General features: G+C 42.4%; 1 protein-coding gene and 1 long non-coding RNA gene across 5 annotated transcripts in view; one reads left to right on the forward strand and one right to left on the reverse strand.

Moving 5' to 3' along the window:
- CD99L2 (CD99 molecule like 2) overlaps positions 1-27783 on the forward strand; it is a 134295-nt gene that overhangs the window by 7686 nt on the left and 98826 nt on the right. The gene's annotated exons all lie outside the window — the stretch shown is intronic.
- On the reverse strand, positions 1088-15112 carry LOC115474921. Its single transcript, XR_003942936.1, has 4 exons — positions 15017-15112; positions 14465-14471; positions 6920-6923; positions 1088-1097 (listed from the first exon to the last, which is right to left on the reverse strand). It is a non-coding gene; the product is annotated as an uncharacterized LOC115474921 (long non-coding RNA).

The following is a 27783-nucleotide window of genomic DNA, read 5'->3' on the forward strand; positions in this document are numbered from 1 at the left end:
TTTCTTTGGCAGAATATAATAGATTTTACTTATTGGCGGAAACGTTTCTGGGGAATAATGTAAAATCTCCATTAAATATTTCTTGAATGCGTCCAGAGGACTGACTCCCATAGATTTTGGAAAATTAAAAAAATCGTAAAGTTAATCTACGATGAAAAATTTCAATTTGTTCTATTTTCCGATGAATAAAGGTCCTATCTTTGACTGTAGGTATATTGAATTCCTGGAGAGTTTTCAATTCTGATTTTAAATCTTTAACCTGTGAACCAAATTCTTGTTTTATATTTTCCATATTTGTAAAAAGTGAATCCACTTTACTTACAAGAGATGAAATTTCTTTTGTTGAATTGGCCACTGACATGTCCAAACGCTGGAGAGTTTCCCAATTCTCTCCAGCGTCACCGTCCCAGGTCTGCTGATTAAAGCACTCGGCTGAGGAAGGGGAACATTCTCTTCCTTCCCTCTGTTGGTCTTCGCCACCTCCACTCCTCGCTCCGAGGGCCCCTGCAAAACCACTTCCGGTCCTGGGAATCCTCTCTGAGGGTAGCGTCCGGGCTGGGGCGGGGGTTCGAGTTTTGGAGGAGATAAGGTAACATCAAGTCCAGAGCTCCGTTGGTCTCCTCCCAATGGGGCTGCTGGACTGCCTCCGGATATCGGGGTAGATGTAGTCGTGGTGTATCGCTCCATTGTTTGTTGCCTTGCGGGCGGTCTGGGCAGCGAGGATTCGCCCCTGACCAATCCTTTATGCTTTGTATGTGGCATCACTTAAAAAAGAGAAAAAGTTTAGCAAACTAAACTCCGGAGTTCTCAAACCACTAACTTACGTGCCGCCATCTTGTCACGTGACCCCTCGGATTAGCATGTTCTAAGCAGGGACGCCTCGGTGTGTCTTGTGGTAGTGCTCTTTTAGTGCGGAGTACGCCTACCACACTTTAGTAAAAGGGCCTCTGTGTCTGTCTGTTTTCCTGTCAGGGGGCAAAGTAACTCTCAGAAAATGGGATGAAACTTGGCACGTGGTAATAGCCGGTAAAAAGATAGTTTGAAAATAGGCCAGATTGGGGTGTGTGTGTGGGGGGTGTTCCAGAGAAATGGCCCTTCTCAAAAAAATGGGTGCCCCCTTCATCTATAAGGGCTGTTGTAGTGGTAGTGGGTTTTGGATGGGTTTTGGAGGGCTCAGCAGACAAAATAAGGGAGCAACAGTAAGATGTGTACCTGGAAGCATTAGTCCACAGCAGTGCCCCCTGTGGTGCCCCATTGCTCCCCTGGAATGTCTGGGGAACCAGTCTGAAAAAAATGCTGGCCTCTCCTACATCCCAATGGCTTGATTTTCTAACTTTTTCCACTTGTGCATTTTTTTTTAATGGCCTGAAAAAATAAATGCACAGAGCACAAAACCTTGTTACAAATGGCGTTTTCGAAAAAAGATAAGACTTTTTGTGGTTTCGAAAATGGTCATGTTTTCTATTTGGATTTGGGGCGTTTAGCACAACACGTCCAAACTCCGACTTAGGCGTCATATCAAAAATGTCCCTCCATGTAACTTTGTAAGTCTGAATTCTTTGAAAATATGCTTCCACATCTTACAGCAGCCTTTGATTTAGTTAACCATGCTTTGCTTCTGTCTCGTCTTACTTATTTCTGGGACTGTGTTCTCTTGGTTTTCTTCTTTTCTTGCTGGTTGAAAATATATTGTTAAATTCTTCTAGGATTCTTCTGCTCCTCATTCTTTGTCTTGTGGGGTTCCTCAGGGTTCCATTCTCTCTTCTCTTCTGTTCAATATCTTTATATCTCTTTTGCGACTCTTATTCAAAATGCAGGTTTAAGGTTTTATATATATATATATATGCAGACGATCTACTTTTGGTTTTTACTCATACTCCTACATCACCTGATCCTTCACAAGTGCAGTCTTGTCTTAACTTTATCGATCATTGGCTCACACAAAATCGATTGGTTCTTAATCCTTCAAAAACAGTTGCTCTCAGGATGGCCAGGATGGCCATCTATTACCCCTACTATCTGTAATGCTTCTGTCCAAATAGATGATTCCTTTAAATACCTAGGTGTTATTCTCAATCCCCAGCTTTCCTTTTTGCTACAGATTTTTGCAGTAGTCCGCTCCTGTTTTGGTCCTCTCCGATCGATCAGTTCCATTCATTATTTTCTTGATCCAGATGCATGTTCCATACCGCTTTAAGCACTAGTAATGTCTAAGTTCGATTATTGCAACGTTTCGTATGCTGGTCTTTCATCTGTTTTGTTAAAGAAACTTTAGTCTGTACAAAATACCGCAATCAATTTCCTGTCAGGGGCACGAAGTTTGATTATATTGCACCACTTCTTAAACAGTATCACTGGTTACCTAGTTCATTTTGTTCACAATACAAGATTTTAACCTTAACTCACAAGATTCTTTTCTCTCAGATTCCATTTTATCGATCTGCTTTAATCGTCCTTTATACTCCTTTACACACTTAACATTCCTTCACCAGTCATCAAGTAACCATGCCCGCGCTTGCTCCTTCTAGACTTCAGTTGACTTGTCGTTCCACTTTTTTTGTTTCTCAACCCTTCTCTTTGGAATTCTCTTCCCTTTACACTTCGTTCTGAACTTTCCTATCAATTCTTTAAAACTTGAAGGTGCAGTTGTTTATAAAGGCCTTTTCTGAATCTCTTTAAGGAAGTGGCATCCTGTTTTTGGCACGGTGCAGCTAGAATTCCTATCTTTGCTTTTTTCTTCCTTTTATTCTCTTTCCTAAATTGGTTGTAGTTCCTTTCCCCGATAGTTTTATTGATTTAAGAACATAAGAATAGCCATACTGGATCAGACCATTGATCCACCTAGTCCAGTCTCCTGCTTCCAACAGTGGCCAATCCAGGTCACAAGTACCTGGCAGAAATCCAATTAGTAGCAACATTCCTGCTACCAATTCCAGGGCAAGCAGTGGCTTCCCCCATGATTTTATTGTAAACTGCTTTGGGTTTTAGTAAAGGAGGTATATTACATTTTAATAAACTAAACTAAAATGGGCCAATTTGGAATGGGAGTTCCAGAGCACTAAAGTCCCCCCTTCAAATGTCCTAATGCATCTTTATGGGAGAAGCAGTTCCAGCTTTTTCATCATAGAATCACTGATAACACTGACATATAGCAATTTGGGAATATTCCCTTTTAATCCAACCCTTGCCTCTTTACACACACAGAGGCAACAAAAATACATACACACCCTCACAGATGCACACATACATACATACACATGCAAACAAACCACAGACAGACAGACAGACAGACAGACACATAGAGGAACTGGGAATGGGTCCATGAGATATGTTCTGTATGCTTTTTCCACCTTGAACTCCACACCCCTGTCCCTGCTGGGCTGGCTCTTAGTGATTCAGATGTGTATTTTATTTTCTTTCTTGTAAATTCTTTTGTAGAACATAGTGACTAAATTATAAAACTTTGCTCATAGTTGCTGTGTATGGTGACAGCTTTGACTTATTGGTGTAGCTCGGTCCTGTTTGCTCTATGTTCTGCCAACTTGTGGCGGAGAAGCATGGTAACACCTGTTATCGTACGACTGAAGCACTTTGTAGTTAAACTGTAAAATCTATCTTTTGAAATCTGTTGACAGTGACATCTAATGGTAAATATATTATCATGGTTTAATTTAATTTTTTTCCTAACCAAAGGAATGTTTGGGACCATTCAATTGATACACTCCCTCCCTTCCATCTCACCTCCAGGTCTGAGACATACAGAGAAAACACAGATATATAGACAGACAAGAGACACACATACACACATTCAATACGGATGGAAAGAATTCTATAGGCCGCGCTCTGCATGCTTTCACTACTTGTTTAAATTATTTCTACTACTACTACTACTACTATTTAGCATTTCTATAGCGCTACAAGACGTACGCAGCGCTGCACAAACATAGAAGAAAGACAGTCCCTGCTCAAAGAGCTTACAATCTAATAGACAAAAAATAAAGTAATCAAATCAATTAATGTGTACAGGAAGGAAGAGAGGAGGGTAGGTGGAGGCGAGTGGTTACAAGTGGTTACGAGTCAAAAGCAATGTTAAAGAGGTGGGCTTTCAGTCTAGATTTAAAGGTGGCCAAGGATGGGGCAAGACGTAGGGGCTCAGGAAGTTTATTCCAGGTGTAGGGTGCAGCGAGACAGAAGGCACGAAGTCTGGAGTTGGCAGTAGTGGAGAAGGGAACAGAAAAGAAGGATTTATCCATGGAGTGGAGTGCACGGGAAGGGGTGTAGGGAAGGACGAGTGTGGAGAGATACTGGGGAGCAGCAGAGTGAGTACATTTATAGGTTAGTAGAAGAAGTTTGAACAGGATGCGAAAACGGATAGGGAGCCAGTGAAGCGACTTGAGGAGAAGGGGTAGTATGAGTAAAGCGACCCTGGCGGAAGACGAGACGGGCAGCAGAGTTTTGAACCGATTGGAGAAGGGAGAGGTGACTAAGTGGGAGGCCAGCAAGAAGCAGATTGCAGTAGTGTAAACGAGAGGTGACGAGGGTGTGGATGAGGGTTTTGGTAGAGTGCTCGGAAAGAAAGGGGCGGATTTTACGGATGCTGTAAAGAAAGAAACGACAGGTCTTGGCAATCTGCTGGATATGAGCAGAGAAGGAGAGAGAAGAGTCAAAGATGACCCCAAGGTTTCGAGCTGAGGAGACAGGGAGAATGAGAGAGCCATCAACAGAAATAGAAAACGGGGGGCGTGGGGAGGTGGGTTTGGGGGGAAAAATGAGTAGCTCGGTTTTGGTCATGTTTAATTTCAGGTGGTGTTGAGACATCCAGACAGCAATGTCAGACAAGCACGCTGAAACTTTGGTTTGGATGCAAGGTGAGATTTCAGGGGTAGAAAGGTAGAGTTGGGAGTCATCAGCATAGAGATGGTAGGAAAAGCCATGGGATGAGATTAATGAACCAGGGAAGAAGTGTAGATAGAAAAGAGGAGGGGACCAAGAACAGAATCCTGAGGTACGCTGACAGGCAGAGGGATAGAAGTAGAAGAGGATCCACCAGAGTGAACACTGAAGGTGCGGAGGGAGAGGTAGGAAGAGAACCAGGAAAGGACAGAGCCCTGTAATCCAAGTGAGGACAGGGTATCGAGGAGTATGCTGTGATCGACAGTGTCAAAAGCAGCGGAAAGATCAAGAAGAATGAGGATGGAATAGAGACCTCTGGATTTAGCCAGTAATAGGTCATTGGAGACTTTAGTAAGCGCAGTTTCGGTTGAGTGGAGAGGGCGAAAATGAGATTATAGTGGGTCAAGAATAGCATGTGAGGAGAGAAAATCAAGGCAGCGGTGGTGAACAGCACGCTTAAGTAATTTGAAGAGAAAAGGGAGGAGGGAGATGGGTCTGTAATTAGAGGGACAAGTAGGGTCGAGTGAAGGCTTCTTAAGGAGAGGTGTGACCACAGCATAGAAAAGGTAGGAGGGATGCCTAAAAAAAAAAAGCTCTTTTGTCATACTGATTTTTATTTTATTTCTTAAGTAAGATGCCTGTTAGAGTGTTAGAAAGCATTTTGTCAGATAGCAGCTTTGTTGGCTCTGGTGGACTGATAGAGTGCTATACTCAACCTCGGTGGAACTCCAGGTTAGACTTGAACCACTGTAAAAAGAGAAGTCAGAATGAAGGGTTCGTGCTTTTAATTCAGAGGAGTGTGCACAGATGTAAGATAAATAATACATTTGGGAAAGGCAAAACGTTAATGAACCCAGGAAGGAAAGGATTAGGGGCCCTTTTACTAAGCTATGGTAAAATGACCTGCACTAGTTTGTATGCGGTGTGCGCTGGGCCATTTTTTACCGCAGCAGGTTAAAAAGGGCCTTTTTTTAATGGGGCAGTAAATGGCCGTGCGCTAAAATTAAAAGTTACGCATGGCTATTTACCGCCTGAGCCCTTACTTCCACCAATTTACTTGGTGGTAAGGGCTCATGTGCTACTCGTGTGGTAATCAGGCAGCGCACAGCAATGTGGCCACACTGCTGATTACCACCGGGAATGCCCCCAGCGGTAGAAACTTTCAAATTACTGCTGGTAGTGTTGATTTGGTGGCACCCCGACATAATAGACCATACAAAAAAAAAAAAAAGACAAAAAAACCCCAACAAAACAGACCATGACAAAACCCTCCCCAAAAAAACCTATACAAAAAAACCTCCATAATAAAACAGATTTATGATTCTCACTAGATACCAAGTGTGGATAGTGAAGTCAAGCCATAGGCAGGTGCCAGGACTTTCAAGTGACAAGCCGTGGACTTTCTCAGTAATTTATGGCTCCTCCACTTCTTTGTACCCTTCAAATTCGTACCATTCAAAAATAAATCTATTTCATCAGGCCCTTTTGTCAGGGACTTTTATGTCGGGAGCTTTTTTGTCTGGTTTCTTTTGATCGGGTGCCCGATTTGGTGCACGCTATCCGCAGGTTAGCCTTACCTCAGCTTAGTAAAAGGGCCCCTTAATGCAGAAAACCCTTGTTAATACTGAATAATACCCATTGAATAAAATGAGATGGTTTAGTAAATAATGCGGGTTTCCCAATATAGTAGCCATAACATAGGCTAGTGAATCAGTCTTTTAGAGTTTTTATATAGCTGTTTTAAACAATGATTTAGGAATAAGACTGAGACCCTCACAACACACCAGTCAATATTTTTAATCAATCTAGAGCTAATCCTATAGCACAGAAAATGGTTTGGCTTGTAACAGTTCTTGCCCTGACTGATAAATGTGGGTTATTAGATATCTTTCCCGTGGGCTTGTACATTGATCACTGAAGGTGTCAAGTATTGCAGTGATGCTTCTCGTGTTAACCAACCCTTGTTAGCTTTAATTAGCTTGAAATAAATTATTAATCCTTCTGTCATAGGCAACACCCTTGGAACATGCCTCTTGGTCTCCTTAATAAGGCGATTTTTCTGTAAGCACTGAATAGGAAAAATCCTTTATGAATAAGACCCATTGTTTTGAACAGAACTTCAAATGTCAAATTCTTTAAAAGAAGCTGAAAGCATGCAGAGTTTTTGCACTTCTTTTTTTAGTTTTATTTGAGGTCTAATTATCCAAACATACGCTCTCCATTTTGCTGTTTAACATGATGCTAGCCATCTTATCTAGTGCAGAGTTTATTTAGATTCTGATATTTTAAAGGGCTCGGCAGTGTTCCCGACTGTATTGCTGAATACTTCATACAGCTTGAAGCAAATTCACTCGTTCTAGTACCTTTGAGATGTCGTTGGCCATTGTGACCATTCCTTTCATGACCCGAGGGCTGTGAGATCAGTCACAGATGATTTCACTCGGATGCCGATCAGCTGCAAACATACCATCATTTTCCTAACAATTGGTTCAGCCCAGTTGAATCCAGACGGTTTCCCCTGACTGTGTCGCTCTTCAGTAATGCCTTTGCTCCTACATAAGTATTTTGAAAGGTCACAATATAAGGAAAGCATGGCTTCTAAGTCAGAAGTCTGCATTTAGTAGATGTTCTTATTTTTATTTTTGGACCCAGCGGTTTCCAGCTCATTTGGAACCAGGGGGCCGAGATCTGGCTTCAGGAACGTTTACTCGGAACTACCCAGAATTTTTTTCTCCTTTTTGTATTCCTTTCTCTGCTTACCTTAGCTCAGTCATTGCAGTGACAGCTCTGCTCTGGTGCCCATATATTGGAGCTCCTTTTCAAACCTTGTAACCTTGCAGTAAGTATAATTTCTGCTGCCCAGAGGCGTCCTAGGGTCTCTGGTGCCCCCCTGCAGACTATGAGTTGGCACCCCTCCCCCAGCATCTCCTTTCTCTTTTCTCCCACCTTGCCCCTGTCCAGCGATTCTCCTTCACCCCCATCCCCCTCCCATTTATGGCCACCTGCCCACCCTCTTCTCCCCCCAACATCCCCCTTTTTCTTCTTGCCACCCTGCGTGGTTTAAGTTGTTTTTTTTTTAATTTACCTCCGTCCCAGCGACCTCGTCATTTCAAAACCCGTCTCTAGCCTTCCCTCCCTTCGTGAGTTCGTTCCCGCAGAGTCCCGCCTTCTGATGTCATTTCCTCGAGGGCGGGACTCTGAGGGAACGAACTTACGAAGGGAGGGAAGGCTAGAGACGGGCAGGGCTTTGAAATGACGCGGCCGCTGTGACGGAGGTAAATAAAAGATTTAAACCCCCAAGGGCGGCGTGGTATGGCGGCGCGGCGCCCTTGAAGGCAGGCGCCCTCCGGTGCTTACCGGGTTTGACCGGCCCTGTCCAGAGGGCTGTGAATGCTGCCTGTACAGTATCATTGGCTATGGTTGAGCCTAGAGGTTAGGAAGAAAAAGTTGACCTGAGAAGTGAACCCACTGGCTTGGTCCTAAACCTTTTATTTATGGGGATTTATTAACCACCTTTATGAAGAGATTCACCCAAGGTGGTGTACAGCAGGTGCAGTTTAACATAAAACTTAGAATTTTGCTAACAGCGTAACAATAGTAAAAAGACCAAAGATAAGCACAAATGCAAAAAAAAGAGGTAAATTTGGAAATGGCGAATTGAAACTTAGTAATAGGTATCAGAAATATACACATTTAACAACACTGAAGAACAATCATGTAAGAGAAATATAAATGTCAGTACAATACAAACAGTACCATAATAGAGAACATGGAAGAACATTCAGATAATTTAGATATAATACAATGTCGGCATTACACCAGTGAAACAATAAGCACGCATTAGATCATTTGAATAACATAGCTATGATTCTAATGCTGTTCTACAATACAGTGAAATATCTTACTATGTAGCCGAGAGGGGCCAAGTGCAGATGACTGGGCAGTACAAAGTCAACTGGGATAAATAGGTGGCTAAGCTTAAGGCAAGTTACAAGGTGTGCAGAAAGCTAGTCCAGATGCATGATGTTCAGTCACCACATGTATTGAAGGTTTGGAAGAAGAGCCAGGCTTTCACTTTCTTTATGAAGTAGAGGTAGTCTTGAGTTAGACATAGCCTCTCTGGGAGTAAGCTCCAAAGTGTGCAATTTCTTTTAAGGAAGGTTCAGATAGTGATGCTCCTTGAGAGGACCTTAGAGGTCTCAAAGGTATGTAAAGTGCTACTTTATTCTTTAAGTACTCTGGCTCATTTTGTCTGAGAACCTTGAAAATCAAGCAGCTTTTGAATTTCAGCTGTCATGTTGGCTTTCATTCATTAAACAGCAGGTATTAGCTAGGTGGCTCAGTGGTAGTGTTTGCTTATCGCCATGCAGAAGGCCCCTGGTTCAATCCTCAACTTGGGTTTTTGATTTTGGGTCGAGCTTATGCCTTTCTCAGAAGTTCAGCAGTAGTTATAGCTGACATTTCCCTGTCCCCAGTAGACCTATAGTTTACTTATTTGTTACATTTGTATCCCACATTTCGGGAAGAATGGTTTTACTCGTTTGAGTTTCCACATTGAGTGGAACATTTTCTTCGTTGTAAAGTTAACTTGGCTCTCAAGTGTCAGGTTACGGTCGATAGTAATACCAAGTATTTTCAGGCTGTCTGAGATAGGGAGGGCATAGTTTGGGGTGTTTATATTATTGGGTTTGTTCATATTGTATTGGGATGAGAGGATGAGACTGTGTTTTATCTGTATTGAGTTTTAGTTGGAATGCATTTGCCCATGAGTTCATGATGTTTAAGCTGAGCTTGATTTCCTTGGTGATTTCTGACAGGTCATGTTTGTAGGGTATGTATATTGTGACATCGTCTGCATAAATGAATGGGTCGAGGCCTTGGTTGGATAAGGACTTGGCTAGTGGTGTCATCATTAGGTTGAAGAGGGTCGGTGATAGCGGTGACCCTTGAGGTACTCCGCAGTCGGCTTTCCACGGTGATGATATGTTTGAATTTGATTTCACTTGGTATGTCCTAGTGGTTAGGAAGCCTTTGATCCAACTAAGTATGTTTCCACCAATACTGAAGGTTAACCTTGTACCTGTGACAAAGAAGAGTTAGGTGACTTGCCCAAGATAGCAAGGAGCAGCAGGAGGATTTGAATCTGTCTTCCCTGGCTGTCAGCCTACTGTCCTAACCAAGACTTCACTTGCACTTTTTCTTGTGTTAACTGGGGAAGGAGGCATGGTCACTGCTTACAGGTAACATCTAGTGACTGGATTCAGGGTCCATGATTGCATGGTTCCAGAGTGAGCCATGGTCCCTGGCTGAAGGTATGTCACTTGAATGAACAGACTAGGTACACTGTGAGATGAAGGGGTAATAAACCAGGAGAAGATCCTTGGGTAGCTGTGAATGAAGTCTCTTGGCCCCAGATAAGACTAGTCATACTGGTTCAGACCAATGGTCCATGTAGCCCAGTATCCTGCTTCCAACATTGGCCAATCCAGGTCACAAGTACCTGGCAGAAACCCAAATAGTAGCAACATTCCATGCTACCAATCCCAGGGCAAGAAGTGGCTTTCCATGTCTTTCTCAATAGCAGACTATGAACTTTTCCTCCAGGAGCTTGTCCAAACCTTTTTTTAAATCCAGATATGCTAACCGACACTACCACATCCTCCGGCAATGAGTTCCAGAGCTTAATTATTCATTGAGTGAAAAAATATTTGCTCCTATTTGTTTTAAAACTATTTCCATGTAATTTCTTTGAGTGTCCCCTGGTCTTTGTACTTTTTTGAAAGAGTGAAAAATCAATTCACTTTTATCAATTCTACACCACTCAGGATTTTGTAGACCTCAATCATGTCCCTCCTCAGCCATCTTCAAAGTAGAAGAGCGCAAACCTCTTTAGCCTTTCCTCATATGAGAGGTGTTCCATCACCCTTATCATTTTGGTCGCTCTTCTTTGAACCTTTTCAAATCCGCTATATCCTTTTTTAAGATAGGGCGACCAGAATTGAAAGCAATATTCAAGGTGAGGTTGAACCATGGAGTGATACAGAGGCATTATAGTATTCTTTGTCTTATTTACCATCTCTTTCCTAATAATTCCTAGCATCCTGTTTGCTTTTTTTGTTGCCGTCGCCACATACTGGGCAGAAGATTTCAGTGTATTGTCTACAGTGACATCTAGATATTTTTTCTTGGGTGCGGAGTCCTTAAGGTGGACCCTAGCATCAGGTAACTATGATTCAGATTATTCTTCCCGATGTGCATCACTTTTGCATTTGTTCACTTTTTAAACTTCATCTGCCATTTGGATGCCCAGTCTTCCAGTTTCCTAAGGTCTTCCTTCAGTTTTTCACAATTTGCTTGTGTTTTGACAACTTTGATCATTTATAAATATGTTCAGTAGTACCAGTCCCAGTCCAGATCCCTGTGGCACTCCACTATTCACCCTCCTCCATTGAGAAAAATGGCCACCTTTTGGTTCTTATTGAATAGGAGGCCTGAAAGGGCAGGAGGAAAGTGCCATATCAGAATTAAAAGGAAATCTTTGGGTGTTATGTGATTGGGTTCCCTCAGCACGCTGTTTCCTACAGGCCCATCAGCCACAATAATCGTTTATATATTGGGTCTTGTAATAACCTTGTTCTCTAACCAGTTTTTCTGGTACCCTTTCATACTATGGCCTGGTCTGGAAACCGCTCATGTTTACAATGGGTTTTATTCTTATTATTGTCACCCCCCACACCTGCACGGGTGGTGTCAATCACCCGGGCTCTCTTTGCCACCCACGGTACCATGCCAAGACCACTAGGGACCTACCCTCTCCCTCTTTGGTGTAAGTGGGCACAGCCACAGAGGGTTACACCACAGGGAGGGGAGAGGGGCTGGTGCTGTAAAAGAAAAGTAAAAAATAAAAAACCTTAGGAAATTGCGGAACATAGACATATATCAAGAAATAATGAAAATTGTTATAAATTTTGTTGGGGATCGAGGGTAGGTAAAAAGAAAAGCATTTTCAATACAAAACAAATTCAGTTGCTGCAAACAGTTATAGCACTCACAGGTTTCAGAATTTCAATAATGAAACCTCATTTTGCAAGTGTAATCTAACCATAGATGTGTATTTTAACTTTGGGCCTCTCTTTGCCATTTCAGTAAGGTTCCTAGTTTAATACCTAGAGTCCTTTTACCAACCACAGAATTTGGCTGATGCACCCAAAGAGTGTCCCTGGGGCTCAGCCTTTCTTGTGTAAAAGCAAGGTGGTTCCAATCCTGAATTCTATTTGTATGAGGGGTAGATGCTCTGCGCATGCCAAGGACGTCCTTCACTGAAAGAGAAAAAAAGTCGTCCCCATAATCGGGAGGGAGATAAGGGCTACGAGGAGGCTCCCGATGCTGCTGGCAGCTATCGGCAGCTTCTGCTTCGGCCGCCTTGCTCCTTTCTGTCTGCCCCGGGTTGTTAGCAGCACGTACGATGCTCCTCCTCTAGGTCTCTCTCAGCCAATCACAGCGCGTTTAGCTGTCACTGGTGTCAGCTAAACGTGCTGTGATTGGCTGAGAGAGACCTGGAGGAGGGGCATAATCGAAAGAGACATCCAAATAGTTTTTTGATTTGGACGTCCTTGCACGTCTCTCTCCGGCGGTGGTCATTGCAGAAGGACACCCATTACAAAACTATCAGGGGGAAAAACGTCCAAGTGCTCGTCAGGGACGTCCTTTTTTTTTGTTTGTTTTTGTTTTAGTGAAGGACGTCCATGTTAGGCACTTTAGAAGGACAGCCCTGACGAGCACTTGGATGTGGCTAGGCAAAGGTTTCTGGCTGGTTGCTTTTTTTTTGTTGTTGTTTTGAGTGAAGGATGTCCATAAAGGACGTCCCTGATGAGCACCTGGACATTTTTTTCCCCGATTTTTTTTTTTTTTTGGGGGGGGGGGGGGGGGTAAATTTATAGAAGTTTTTAGAGGTGAATAAATCCCATGCAGCCCCAATGAGAGGTACAGACCTCCCCTTAGATTTTTCACAGTTAGGCAATCGGAAAACGGTAGTGCATCTCATTAGAATACGATTTATACACATTATAATACTAATTTGCTCATCTGCATTCCGTTTTCGTTAGCTGCCACCGTGACAGGACAGTGCCCTTTTGTGCAAGTCCTGGTTTACTACTTGCACGTTAAACTGGCTAGAACCAGTTTAAAACCCACGTTAATGGCTCGTTAAGTTTAGTGCATCTGGCCCTCTGTGTCTCTGCTTGGTGTCCATATCTTAAGTACCAGAGCTCCCTGTAATTGAGTTCAATTACTCTAATTACTGGCCAGTGTGAAGTGCATTCAACAGTCTCACTTCATGTGTACTAGAGTTGAAACTCCATTCTATTGAATCCTGCAGAGGCTCCTGGTGATGAGAGAGGGTACAAGATCCTCCTGTCTCATGCTGCGCCTATCATGCTGTGCCTATGGGAAACAAGAATCTCTCATTAGCTGCTAGCAGGCCATCAGAGGTTCAAGTCTTGCTCCATGTATGCCTGCTTTGGTGTGTGCTGTGCTCTGAAACTGGGATTAATGTATACGTAGCTAGGAATTTGTGTTTTATTTAACTAGAAACTATTATACGTACTTTCCTAGCTAGTCTTCCTTCAGGGACCTGTGGTGGCTTCACAGTCCCTCCGGAGAAAGGGTTTCTCTCCAGACAGAAGCTATCCTTCTACCACATAACATCTTGGCAGTGATTCTCAAAATCTCTCACTCTTCCTCTGACAGTTGGCTTTCTGGTATGAGCTTCACACAGATAAGCTAACCGCTGTTACCACACCCTATGGCAATGACTTCCAGAGGTTAACTGTTCTTTGAATGAAAAAATATTTCCATGTAATTTCATTGAGTGTCCCCCTGGTCTTTGTACTTCTTGAAAGAGTGAAAAATTGATTCACTTTTACCCATTGTATACCACTCAGGATTTTGTTGACCTCAATCATATCCCCCCTCAGCCTTCTCTTTTCCAAGCTGAAGAGCCTCATTAGCTTTTCCTCATATGAGAGGCTTCTATCCCCTTTATCATTTTGGTCACTCTTCTTTGAACTTTTTATAGTTCTGCTTGAGGCTCAGGGAGTCCCAGACTGGGAAAGTTTGAACAATTGTTGGGGAACCCCCATCCTAAACAGTGCGACATTTCTTAGGCAGCCACATCAAACAGTCAAGTGGCACAGGCCCTACCTGATTTCGTTCTATATGTACCCAAAACTTATAAGCGTGATTCCGATACCGCTCGACTGCTGCTCTAGCCTGTGCTGCACAATAATAATTCCACAATTTAGGGACCCCCAAACCTTACTAATATCTCTGAATTAGACTTTCCTAGAGAATCTGGGTTTCTTCCCATTCCAGATAAACGTTAAAATCACTAATTTAAAGTACATCTTTGCCTCTACTGGTAGACAGTGTCATTGGTACAAAATCCAAGTCAAATTTATTAGGCTGCACTATCAACAATGCTACACTATTTTGAATTATTTGTAACATTACTTGCATTAGTAGTAGGTCACAATATATTATATTACAATAATCTAATGATCAATGTTTGCACCAGCAGCCTAAGGTATTCTAGTGGTAGATATGGCCACAATTGTCAAACAGAAAAATTAGGTTTTACTACTAGTCAAATCTGTGGAATTAAAGTCAGTCCTTGATATAACTTTATCCCCAAACTATAAATAACCTGTTGGTACAATATGAGGGGCATTTTCAATATGATGTCTGAATCCAATTTTGGACGTTTTGCAAATAACGTCCAAAAATCCAGTACCAGTCATTTTGAAACCAGAAAAACATCTTTTTGGTTTGAAAATCACCCAATTTTAGATGTTTATGTGCTCAGTGCATCTTTTTTCGAGGGCCATTTTCAAACCAAAAATGTCCAATGGAAAAAATGCACAAAAACAAGCCATTGGGATGTGTGGGGGCCATCAGTCTTACTAGAATGGCCACACAGACATCCCAGTAGAGCAGTGGGGCAGCCTAGGGGGCACTGCAGTGAACTTTACATAAAAGGTCCTAGGTACACATCACATCATAACCCCTTTATATTATATGGTGAGCCCTCCAGGAATAGCAAAAAATGTATTGTACCCAACTATACAGTCATTTATATGTGGGTTCACTAGGTATTTTGTGGTTTGGGGGGCACTCACGCTTTCCACCACAAGTGTACCAGTTAGAATGAGATATGGGCTTTGGTCCCCTTCGTTGCAGTCCACTGCACCAGCCACTAGGCTACTCCAGAGACCTTTCTGCTCTAAGAAGAATGACCATTATATCTGCTGCTGTCATAGAGCCTGGTATGTACTGTCAATTTCACCTCTTAGAGGGCTAGGAAGGGGTCAGTGATCACTGGGGAGTTAAGGGAAGGGTTATGCCTTTATCCCTTCAGTGGTCATCTGGTCAGTTTGGGCAAGTTTTTGGCACTTAGTCATTATTGAAATAGGTCTAGCCAAAAAGTCCTATTTTTTTTGTCCTGGACGTTTTTACAAAGTTCCGTTATCGTAAAAAAAAGTTCAAATCATAAGCCCACCATAGTTCCGCCCAAAACATGCCTCTAACACACCCCCTTGAGGTTTAGACGAACTTCATAGAGAAACATCTTAAAAACAAATTTTGAAAATAGCAATTTGGATATTTTTATGAAAGAAATGGCCACCTGCCACCTTATGTTCTTATGTATTTTTTTTTTCAATTAGAAAATTCAAAATTTAAAGTATCATCAGCCTGTGATGTCTTTTTGTTATTGGTTGGGGCCATGGGCACACCAGTAGATGAATTGGACCTCCTTCAGAAAGGCCTAATTGTTAGGCAACCCCAGATTCTTTCAAGGAGATATTATCCTACCCGCACCTAGCATGTTGTATAAGCTCTATCCTGCTCCTGTCTCTGATCAGGGCACTTTTATCACTCAGCAACATTGTCAGCCTGTGATGTTGTTTCTAGCATGGGGACAAAGCCATGGGCGTGTCATCAATCTACTGGGACCTTCTTCAGGAAGACACCAGGTACGGGAATCCAACTCCCCTACTTGCATCCAGCACCCTCCACGAGCTGAAGCCTCTACAGAGGCAAAGGTGTATTTTGTGTAGGAGAAACTTCTGGCAGTTCTGCATTTCAGGAGCTGAATTAGTACAAGGCTCGAGCTCATGAGCAGAGTCATCAATAGACAAGACTTGAATCTTAACAACTATCCGTTTGCACATCTCTTATTAGCATTTAGAATTCAATTACCTAAAGAAATACGAAAACATCTCTCAGAACTCAAAATGAATCTTTCATGCCCCTGTCTTATGCTTGGATCAATAAGAGCTGGCCATACTAACTGAGCTGTTTGAAGGCTCCCATTAGGAAATGCATGTATCAGTAAGAAGGGTTTGCAGGGCAGTGTGATCCTCTGCTGGATTGGGGGGGGGGGGGGGGGGGGGAGGGGAGAATGAAGCTACAGAAAAAGCATGATTTTTATGTAATAAAATTCCTTTTACACAGAACGGCTGAAGCTGTCTCTGGAAAATCCATCTGGAGCTTTCACAGTTTACAATTAATTAAAGGATGAATCAGCTGACTGAGCAGAACAGATATTTCAGCACTCGAAAAGCCTCCCAAAAATTTATTATCTTATCACCAGCATTCCTAGGTCAGGGATTACATGTGTTACATATGGCTTTTAGAATATTTGTCAGGGCTTTTACGTTGCAATCCAGCAGTGAATGGCAGTATTTTGCTATGTTACCACATGACAATATTAAAGTACCACTTCGTGAGGAAGGAGATAGAGAGAGATGCTGGTGAAGTTCAACAGAACCAGTTTAAAGCTAATCAGACTGGATTTGATTACTCAGCTTTCTAAATCTGAGCTGAAGGCAAGCTGCATTCGGATACAAAAGCTGTTTCTCCGTCCCAGAGGACTTATAACCTACATTTGTGTGTGAGGTAATGGAGGATGAAGTGACTTGTCAGAGGTCACCAATACCATCAGTAGAAGCAGGATCCTTAGCCTACTGCTTTAAACACTGGGCCATACTGCTATTGATTTGCTCATCTCACCCCAAGCTCTATGTCTTAGAGCTGTAACATGCATGAATGGCTTTTGTTTTCTACCCCTTGAAATAACTTATTATGAAGCTGCTCATATCCTTTCTCAGTCTGTGGAAATTGATTTAACCTTATGACACTGGAATACTGGGTATTAAATGGGAGAAATGGCAGAATCCTCGGAGGAGGCACTGCCCTGTACATTGTAGTGAATTTAAGTGGATGAATTATTTAAGGTGGGAGAGGTTCTTGAGTTCCAAGTCATTTACCCAGCACCACATCTACCGTCTTATTCAGCATTTGACCAGGTTGAGTCACCATTACCTGCGTGCAGCAATAGTGGTTTTGCACAGGCAGGTCTGGATTTTCCTTGTCGTTGTTCCCATTGAGAATACTGGAATACTTCCCTTGATTAAATCTGGAGCAAATTTTGGACTGGAGGAAAAGTTTGATAACTGCACCCCTGCAAGCACAACAAAAAGTGTATTGCAAAATGGAGAGAACACTTCTTTTGAGAAGAGGAAGGAAAACAACTTTTAAAGTATTAATATCAAAACATCCAAATCCATTTAAAATCAATAATGTAGTTCATCAGGTGCACTATTGTGATCAACCTCCTCTTTTGTTTGATCGTCTTATTCCCTACCTACCCAATAGGTCTTTCCGTTCCTCCAGACAAAATTTATTCGTCATTTCTTTATTTCAATAACATCAAATATATCCCAGCCTTATCCTTTTGATTTAAGCAAACATTTTGATATTCCGCGCTTGAAAAAATTAATTCACAGAAGCGACTTGTTTCACATGGATATTTATTTATTTGTGACATTTATATCCCACGTTATCCCGAACAAGTTTGAGTTCAATGTGGCTTACAATAAACAGTATTGGATACTTAAGTAAGAATAATGCATAAGAAAGTATTTTCTGTAAGAATCAAATTTTACAATACAGTATCATAAACATACTGGGATAGCTATGGATGTTTAACATTTTAGAAAATCTGTTATGAATGAGAAATTGTACATGAAGCAAAGAGAAAGTTAATGGTAACTAGAGTAATAACTAATTCTGGTAATAATTAATTGTTTGAGATATGGTTGTTCTTTGTGACCTCATGACTCGCTTACATCATCATCGGTCTTAGAAGCGTCTTAACTTTGTAATATTTTTACATTTTTTTATTTAACCTATTTACTCTTAAGCAAAAAGGATCCATGTTGCCGACATGGGCCATGTTTTGCGAGAACACTTGCTGCTCCAGGACATGGTCCTATCAAAATAAGAACAGCAATTAAAAATTTAAATATTGGATTTTTGTAACATCAGCACCACTATATAATATATCAACTAACATACTGCCTAATATCTAAGGCATATGGTCAAACATCAACATTCGTAATTCTCATTCAAAATGGCACACACTTTCAGAAGATTCCTATTTAACTATTACATGGTCAGCTTCAACCAATAGAAAACACCTGATCAAACAAGGGGAAACCAATCTAATTCAAAATTTAACCTGGCAGGGACTACTGTATTTAGCATGAAGATCCACCACTGTTCCTTACAGTTGAGTAACTTGGCAATATTACCTCCCTCCCAACCCATCTCTATTCTCTCAATTACTCTCCATTTTATATCCTGCATTGTATGTTGCTTATCTTGCCAATCTGTAACCAAAGAAGCCAAACGACAGTCCCTCAACATCCTCTTCAGTTCCATGCGGATCACACAACAGTAAAAAAACAGTGTATTCAACTGGGAATATACAATAAATCACCTAATAGTTTAAACTTTATATCAACCTACAGACTGCTCAAATAACACTGCTTTAAGTTGCTTATGAAATAACAGATAATTAGTTAATGAGCGATCTGCTATCAGAAGCAAATTCTGTAAGCCTTAGTTTTATCTGCCTAGACGTTCTACCAGTATATACTAGTTTACAGGGACACTATCATATAGACTACATTTTATTGCTTCGTAATTCGTATTAGTTCTGGACAAAATTTTGTAATTAATCTTTGAGATAGTGACAGGTAAACGCTCAATAGTAGTCTCACACCATTGGTATTCTCCACATCTGGTATGACCTGTCAATGTCTCACTACTTTGAGTATAATCCAAACATTTGCCCTGTGGTACATCCTCTATGGTAAGCTATAAGTGGTGGATCTGAAAAGCATTCATGAACAGGTAATACTTGCCCGTATTTATAAATTATAGATGCTACTTGTGTGCTCTTCGTGGTATAAGGCAAGACTGTAACCATATGTTCCTCTTTGACTGATTCATTGTATTGTAATAAAAGCTCTTGTTGTGCATATTTCCCCCATAGGTAGTCTCTACGAACCACTGGCTTAGGATAACCCCGGCACAAAAATCGCTGAATCAAAGACCTAACCTGTTTTTCAAATTCTGCCAAAGTTGAGCATATCCGTCTAGTTCTCAAAAATTGACTCACCAGAAGGCTAGTACACAACATATAAGGGTGGTAAGATTGAAAATGCAATAATGTATTTCTTGCCACAGGCTTTTGATATATAGAGGGGCATAATCGAACGGGGTGCCCAAGTTTTCCTGAGGGCGTCCTCACAGGACGCCCCCACGAAGGGGCGGGGAAACCCGTATTATCGAAACAAGATGGGCGTCCATCTTTTGTTTTGATAATACAGTCGGGGACGCCCAAATCTCAACATTTAGGTTGACCTTAGAGATGGTCGACCGTAGAGATGGTCGTCCTTGGTTTTCGGCCATAATGGAAACTGAGGACGCCCATCTCAAAAATGACCAAATCCAACTCGTTTGGTCGCGGGAGGAGCCAGCATTCGTAGTGCACTGGTCCCCCTGACATGCCATGACATCAACCGGGTACCCTAGGGGGCACTGCAGTGGACTAACTGATGCACTAACTGAACGGAAAAAGCCCTTCCCTTACCGATTCAGAAAGGAACGGGCATGCATGAAGGAAATCGCATGCAAATGAGCTGCTCGCTGTTAGCTGATTTGCACACGATTTCCTTCCTAAGGAGGGGAAGCCAGTGCAGAGCAGCCAAGCGTTATGCGTGGCTGCTCTGCGCATGCCAAAGACGGCTTCATAAACGCAGACAAGCTGCGTGCATAATAGCCGTCTACAACCTTAAAAAATCACAAGTCCAGGTGAAAACGTCCAAGTGCTCGTCAGGGATGTCTTTTTTTTGTTTTGAGTATGGGTGAAGGACGTCCAAGTGTTAGGCGCCTTCGCTATGCTTCCGTCCCTGTGACAGGCAGTTGAGGACGTCCAAAATGTGGATGTTTCTGTGAGAGGGATGTCCATGCCTTTGCTATGCCTCCGACACCCCATTTATTTATTTATTTGGATTTTGGATCACAAGTAGCAGAGTGGGATTTGAACCGGCCACCTCTGGATTGCAAGACCAGTGCTCCAACCACTAGGCCACTCCTCCACTCCACTCCCTTGAAATTTGGCCGTCCCTGTTGGGGGGTGGGCAGTTCAGGACATCCAAAATGTTTCAAAGAAGGACATCCAAGCCTTCGCTATGCCTCCGCTGACATACACACACCTTCCCCACCTCAGGGACCTGCATACTGCTGCGATGGACCTGAGTATATTTGAGGCTGGCAATAAAAGTTTTTAAAGTTGTTTTTTCAGGGTGGGAGGGGGTTAGTGACCACTTGGGGGGTCAGGGGAGGTCATCCCTGATTCCCCCCGGTGGTCATCTGGTCTGTTTGGGTACCTTTTTGAGGCTTGGTCGTAAGAAAAAATGGACCAAGTAAAGTCGGCCAAATGCTTGTCAGGGACGCCCTTTTTTTTCCATTATCGCTCGAGGACACCCATCTGTTAGGCACGCCTCAGACCCGCCTTTGCTACGCCTCCGACACGCCCCTGGGAACTTTGGTCGTCCCTGCGACGGGAAGCAGTTGAGGACGCTCAAAATTGGTTTTCGATTATGCCGATTTGGGTGATCCTGAGAAAAGGACACCCATCTCCCGATTTGTGTTGAAAGATGGGCACCCTTCTCTTTCGAAAATAAGCCTGATAGTAGTTTGAATGTTATCTCCAAAACACTTCAGCCGCACATCCAAAAAGTCCAGTTGGTAAAAATCATGAATCCATAGTAAATTTCAGATTTGTGTCTAGTGAATTCAGCCATTGCAAAATCAATTGTAAATTTTGGACCATATTGTCCCATAGAAAAAACACTGTCATAATTTGATGGACTTATACTAGTGAGAAGAACGTAAAAGTTTTCTTCAAAAGACGCCACATACAAAGTGGCCACAGAAGGTGCCAGTGAGGCTCCCATGGTCACCCCCTGTTTCTGCTCAAAAAATGAGCCTTAGAAATGGGAAAAAAATTAATCACCATTTGCTGTGGACTAGGGTGATGATTTAAGGCATCTTGAATTATATCTAAAGCTTGATCTTGTGGAATTTGTGTGTATAAAGATACTACATCCAAAATTACTAATATTGTACTTGAAGAAAACTGAACTTACTGTATAAAGTCATAAAAAATGAATAGTGTCCTGTAAATATGACCTGACTGTTGTAGCCAATGGTTGTAGAAAATCTACAAATTTACTTAGTGGTTCAAGTACCGAATCTCACAAATATATGCTGAAACATCCTGGAGGGTTCATGGTGGTTTTTTTATGAATCTCTGGGTCAAAATATATTCGAGAAGTGGTGGGGTTAATCTTACACAAATAGGCCATCTACTTAGTGGTAACAATATTTTTATAAAAAGCATCGCCAACTGTATTTTTAATAATGTCCTGCAGTTCTTTTGTAAGATCTTCATACAACAGATGATAAACTTCGTGATCCGCTAATTGGTGATTAATTTCTGCTAAATACAATTTATTTATTTAAAATATTTATAAACCACTCTATCCAATCGCCCTAGGTGGCGTACAACACAAGAACATACATAATCATTAGCACTGAGACAGTTACTGTTTGTTTGTTTATAAACATGTACTAACATTGTACAGTGAGTGAGCAGCTCCCTACATTGTGACTCCACACGCGAGTAAAAAAAGAGTGATTTCAACTGCTTCCTGAATTGCACAATGGATGATACCATTCGTATTTTCACTGGCAAGGTATTCCAAATCAAGGCACCAGCAATTTGAAGCATTGCAGATCGATTAGCCTCAAGCCGGATGCACCTAAATGAAGACATATCTAATAAGCACCGATCAATAGAATGCAAATTTCGAGAGGGCTGACAAAAGCTAAAAGAAGAAACCAAAGAGGGAGGAGATTCAGCCTTCAAGGCTTTAAAAAACAGACTCAGAACCTTGAACCTGATCCGCCAGTTGACTGGAAACCATGACTTGCATCAGAACTGCACCACGCTTACAACCATCTTTACATAAATGCATCCACAAACAGAGACGTCTTTATTAACTGCCTAAATTGCAAAGTGTTCCATAACTGTACCCCAGCCACAGAAAAAGTAGCAGATCTTGTCTCCCAATATCTTGTGTGGGACACTGTATCAGATGACAAACGCATTGTCATCTCAGACCTCAAACTCCTAACAGGACAATACACAACAAAACTATCTTAAGGACACCAAAATCACACCAAGGTACTTACACTCAGTAGTAATAGGAATTTCAACACCTTCAAAATTCACTGCAGCAGGCCAAGACCCAGGATCCAAATGATTTGACAGAAACAGAATACTAGGACTAGGGGACATGCAATGAAGCTACAATGTAGTAAATTTAAAACGAATGGGAGAAAATATTTCTTCACTCAACGTGTAATTAAACTCTGGAATTCGTTGCCAGAGAATATGGTAAAGGCGGTTAGCTTAGCGGAGTTCAAAAAAAGGTTTGGACGGCTTCCTAAAGGAAAAGTCCATAGACCGTTATTAAATGGACTTGGGAAAAATCCACTATTTCTGGGATAAGCAGTATAAAATGTTTTGTACATTTTTGGGATCTTGCCGGGTATTTGTGACCTGGATTGGCCACTGTTGGAAACAGGATGTTGGGCTCGATGGACCTTTGGTCTTTCCCAGTTTGGCAATACTTATGTACTTACGATTGCATCCATCATAGTAAACTGCTTATAGGTTGTAGGTAGATAAGAGGATCTTTAATTTTGGGGATTGAGGTTATATAGAAGACTGAATGGATCCATACACCTGCTGACAGTTAAACGTTAAAGATCACTAGATTTGTTTTTTTGCTGGTAGGTATTCTTGTCCATATGCTTCTTGCCTTGACCCATACTTTATCTCCTAGTTCAAATTGAGGAGTGTTTTGTCATTGTCTGTGTTTCTTCTGTCATTTTTTGGCTTTTTCAAGGGCTTGTGGCACTTCACTGTTCATATTTGCCAGATTCTCAGTCCACCTTGGAACAGCTGGCACCTTCAGTTGACATATTTCTCATGGATATAAATACATAACCTATCTGTTCAGTGACTAAATAATGCTGCTGAATGTATAAATGCATGCTCTGGTTTGTATGGATAAAAATTTGTTGTTTTAGCAAATAGCACATTTTTATCCATGTAAGCACTGAAAATACACAGGAAGGCAGGCATTTATGAATTGGTTCTATATGGGCACCTTCTTTTTAGGCGCTCCAATAACATGCAAGAAGAGTATATTCTATGATGATACCTGAGTGCCCAGATTGAGTTATGGAATACTTACGTAACATGGTATTGACTTGCACCAGTGGTAGACCTGTCATAACTATGGACACCTAAATGCGACAAGGGTGCATTTAATTTTATTCTAGAAGTAGTGTGCATAAGTGACTGCACCATCCATGTCACACCCATGCCCCAATTAACGTGTATGACTGCCCTTGCAAGTATGCGCTGTAGCTCTGTGATACTGTGAGCGGAGTTGGTGTGGGTGGCCTTCAATAAGTACAGACAGACAAGGGAAAAATGAAACAAAACCCACAAATACAGTGCACTCCATTTAAGTGTACGTCTGATAAGCGCATGCTTTAACTGCATGCCATACTTCAGTCACATTTTTGGCACCATCAGTTTCTATGGGGACAAACTTCGGTTTAGCGCACCACTGATAAGTGCAAGATTCGCTTATATGCATGGTTTAAGACCGCTCCTCTGCAGGAAAGACTCCGCATATGTGCGCGCATGGAATATGGAAGCCGATTGGCGCATGACAACCAACGAGATTTCAAATTTAACACCCCTTTAATTGCCACAGGCAGAATAAGCGAAAGAATGTTGTTAGAGTGTACACTGGGGTTGTTGCGGCGGAACTGTAAGACTTTAACACTGGCTGAACGAATAGAAGTTCTTAAAAAATTAGAAAACAAACAAAGTCAAGCATCAGTCAAATTCCATGTGTCTTGAAGCAGAAAGACCAGCTTCTGGAAGACTGGCAAAACAATACAAATCCACAACGGAAACAAAAACAGGAGGGAAAAGCTAAGGAGGTAGAAGATGCTCTTCTTCAGTGGTTTTCTCGAGTCAGGAACAGACAGTTTCCTGTCAGTGGTCCACTGCTTATGGAGAAAGCTAACCAGCTAGCTGAAGGACTAACTGAATTTAAAGCCACTGTTGTATGGTTGGAAAGATGGAAGGAGAGGAACAACATAAAATTCAAGAAACAGCATGGTGAGAAACAAGACGCTGATGACTTTGGTGCTGAAAATTGGGTTGTTTCAGTTCTTCCTACCATCTTGAACGAGTTTGCACCTCTTGACATTTTCAATGCTGACAAAAACGGTCTCTACTGGCGAGCGATTCCTGATGGAACACTTGCATTCAAACATGCCGAAACTACAGGAGGTAAAACGTCGAAGGACTGACTGACGATCCTCCTTTGCTGCAATGTGGATGGGAGTGAGAAGTTGGATCCCCTGGTCATTGGATAGAGCAAACAGCCCCGTTGCATCAAGAAAGTTAAGTGACTTCCTTTGTCATATGAGGCTAATGCAAATTCATGGATGATGGGGGAAATTTGGAAGCAGTGGCTAAAGAAGTTAGACACTAGAATGCGGGCACAAAAGCATCAGATTTTGTTGTTTTGTGATAATTGTGCTGCACACAGGGATGATGTCAGGCTGTCTAACATCAAGGTGGTCTTCCTGCCACCAAACACTACCTCCCTGATCCAACCAATTTCAAACAACATTATCAGGCTCTTGTGCTACATCGTCTGATGAGTGTTATGGATGACCAGACTGGCAAGGATAAACGTGCTGTCGAACTGACTCGTAATCTATCACTGATTCCCTACATATGCAGAAAGAAGCCTGGAATCATGTTACACAGGCAACCATTGTGAACTGCTACAAGCGGGCAAGCTTTAAGGATGTGGAGAGGGACGAAACAGATGCAGCTGTTGCAAACGCGTCGGATGAACAGGTTATTGACATCCCAGCCGGTGTTACTGAAGAGGAGTTTCATCACTACGTAGTTGTTGATTGATCTCCAAAGAGCTGACGACAGCACTGATGTCGAGATATGCGCCTACACGCAGGCAACAACGGCTGATGATGAAACAGATGATGACATGAACAGCGAGGCACATGCTGACGAAATTCAACAACCTCCTCCTGTCACTTTTGCAAGAGCGCTGGAGAGTCTCAACACCTTGCGGGCCTATCTGTAGGCCACTGGATGTCAGTGCTATGGCAGTTTTTACCGTCTTGCAGACGTAGTCTATGGAACTCACAGACCCAATAGTGTACAGAGGACTATAACTAATTACTTCAAGTAAGCCTAACGTCAGTTAACGGAGACTGTATACTGTATGTATAATAATAGTACTGTACATATGTTTATCAGATGTGAAGCTTCTTTAGGTCACAACGGTTAAATGAACGCTCCGGTTAACTGCATGCATTTCTTTGGTCCCAGACCCTTGCACTTAAGCGGATTGCACTCTACTGAAACCTGTTACCTCACAGGCATAGTAAATATAGAAGAATAAGGGTCTCTTTAGGTTCAGAGGCAAACTTTACACAGGCCTGTAGCTGGCAGGCCTTAAGTCCACAATACAGATACAGCTACTTGCAGGGTTTCACAACACAGGTCTGCCTGTAGCTTGACCCCAAGGACAGCTGTAACCAGGCACCTCTCTTGTGCAGCCAGGGATAGAATAATCTCCTCTAACCACAGGCTCCCGATACAATGAAGAAACAGATATCCACCAGTAACTTCAAACTCAAGGACTTTATTCCATGTAGGTTTCTAGTACACAGTTCCAACAGCAGCATTCACCTTCAATCCTAAGCACCTATAAGCCACCTGAAAGTGTGTGGCCAGTAGTCCCCTTTAAGCAGAAGGCTCTTAGCACATGGCAGGATTCAATATAGGCTACAGTCTGCTTCAGTCTAGGCTGTTTATCCAGTGCACCATAAACATTAGTTCAATTCCAAACAGCAGCAGTCCATTCAATTTATCATCATAGTTAAATCACAAAGCAGCAGTTATACTTCTATTCTCTTCACCCTCATAATGAGCTCCATATTTTAGGGACTTCTCACACCCAAGGGATTCCCCCTGCAACAGCTTCACTAGTAAGGTCAATACTTTATGGACTTCTTCTTACCCAAGGATTTTCAGCCTGCAAATACTTCCAAGACTTCAGTACTTTAGGGACCTCCCTGCCCAAGGGTTTTCAGCCTGCAACTGCCTCTCAGACTTCAGTACTTTAGGGACCTCCCTGCCCAAGGGTTTTCAGCCTGCAAATACTTCTCAGACTTCAGTACTTTAGGGACCTCCCTGCCCAAGGGTTTTCAGCCTGCAACTGCTTCTCAGACTTCAGTACTTTAGGGACCTCCCTGGCCAAGGGGTTTCAGCCTGCAACTGCTTCTCGCCTTCCTTGCTTCTCTCCCTGAACTGAACTGCTGAGACTCTTTCCCACCTGCCTAATCAATCCCTGGCTTCTGCCTTCACAACCAATCATTCTCCACTCATTAGCTTCTCTACACACCCATACCAGCTGAGTTGAGCATGAGCCTAATGAGGAGCTCCTGCACACAGGGTTTCCTAGCTCTCTTTCCCCCATACCAGCTGAGTTGAGCATTAGCCTAATGAGGAGCTCCTGCACACAGGGTTTCCTATCTCTCTTTCCCCCTAATGGCTGCCAATCTGCACATCCTGTCAGCTTATTCCCTTGTCTTCCCCTATTGCAGCTAGAAGTCCAGTCCGGGTTCCTCATCTCACCCCCTGGCTCCTTGCCTGCAATGCCTTCTGGGACTTGTAGTTCAGACTGAAACTGCCTTAACCCAACTATCCTGGATGTGACTTTATCACACAGCATTCTTGTAAACCTAAAAGGTTAAAGCTTAGCCTACCTTATCCAGGTTCTGTTAGCTTACACACAAGCAGTGGAGGCCTGCAGTCTAGGGCGGCTTTCTCTCTTCCCAAGGCCTCCCTGTTCTGTTCTGCCAGAGGGCTTTTACTTTGTGCTCACTGTTGAGCCCTGCCCTCCTGGCCAAACAGCTTAACATGCCTATGCTTACTTTGGCTCTGCTTCAGCCTCTGACATGTCAGGGTTAGCGCCACCTGCCGTAAGGTGGCTGAACTGCAACTTAAGTGAGGGAGTGTTCCCATGGACACCTGCCACTATATTACTCATAAACTCATAGAATAGCATTTAGGGTGCTTACACCTGTAAGTGATTCTTTTACCTACAATAGCCCTGGCGAGGGTCGTGTAATTCTGGACACCCTGTTATAGAATTGCCCTTCACATGCCACAGCTTTAGAGGATAATCTTAAAGCTGCACTTTCAAGGGCAGCAGCCTGGATAGAATCACAGGCTTTGGAGAAGCCTCATCACAGTTTAATAAGTGTAAGACTGTCATCTCAGAA

The sequence above is a fragment of the Microcaecilia unicolor genome, chromosome 7 (genome assembly GCF_901765095.1).
Source record: "Microcaecilia unicolor chromosome 7, aMicUni1.1, whole genome shotgun sequence".
Lineage (NCBI taxonomy): Eukaryota > Metazoa > Chordata > Amphibia > Gymnophiona > Siphonopidae > Microcaecilia > Microcaecilia unicolor.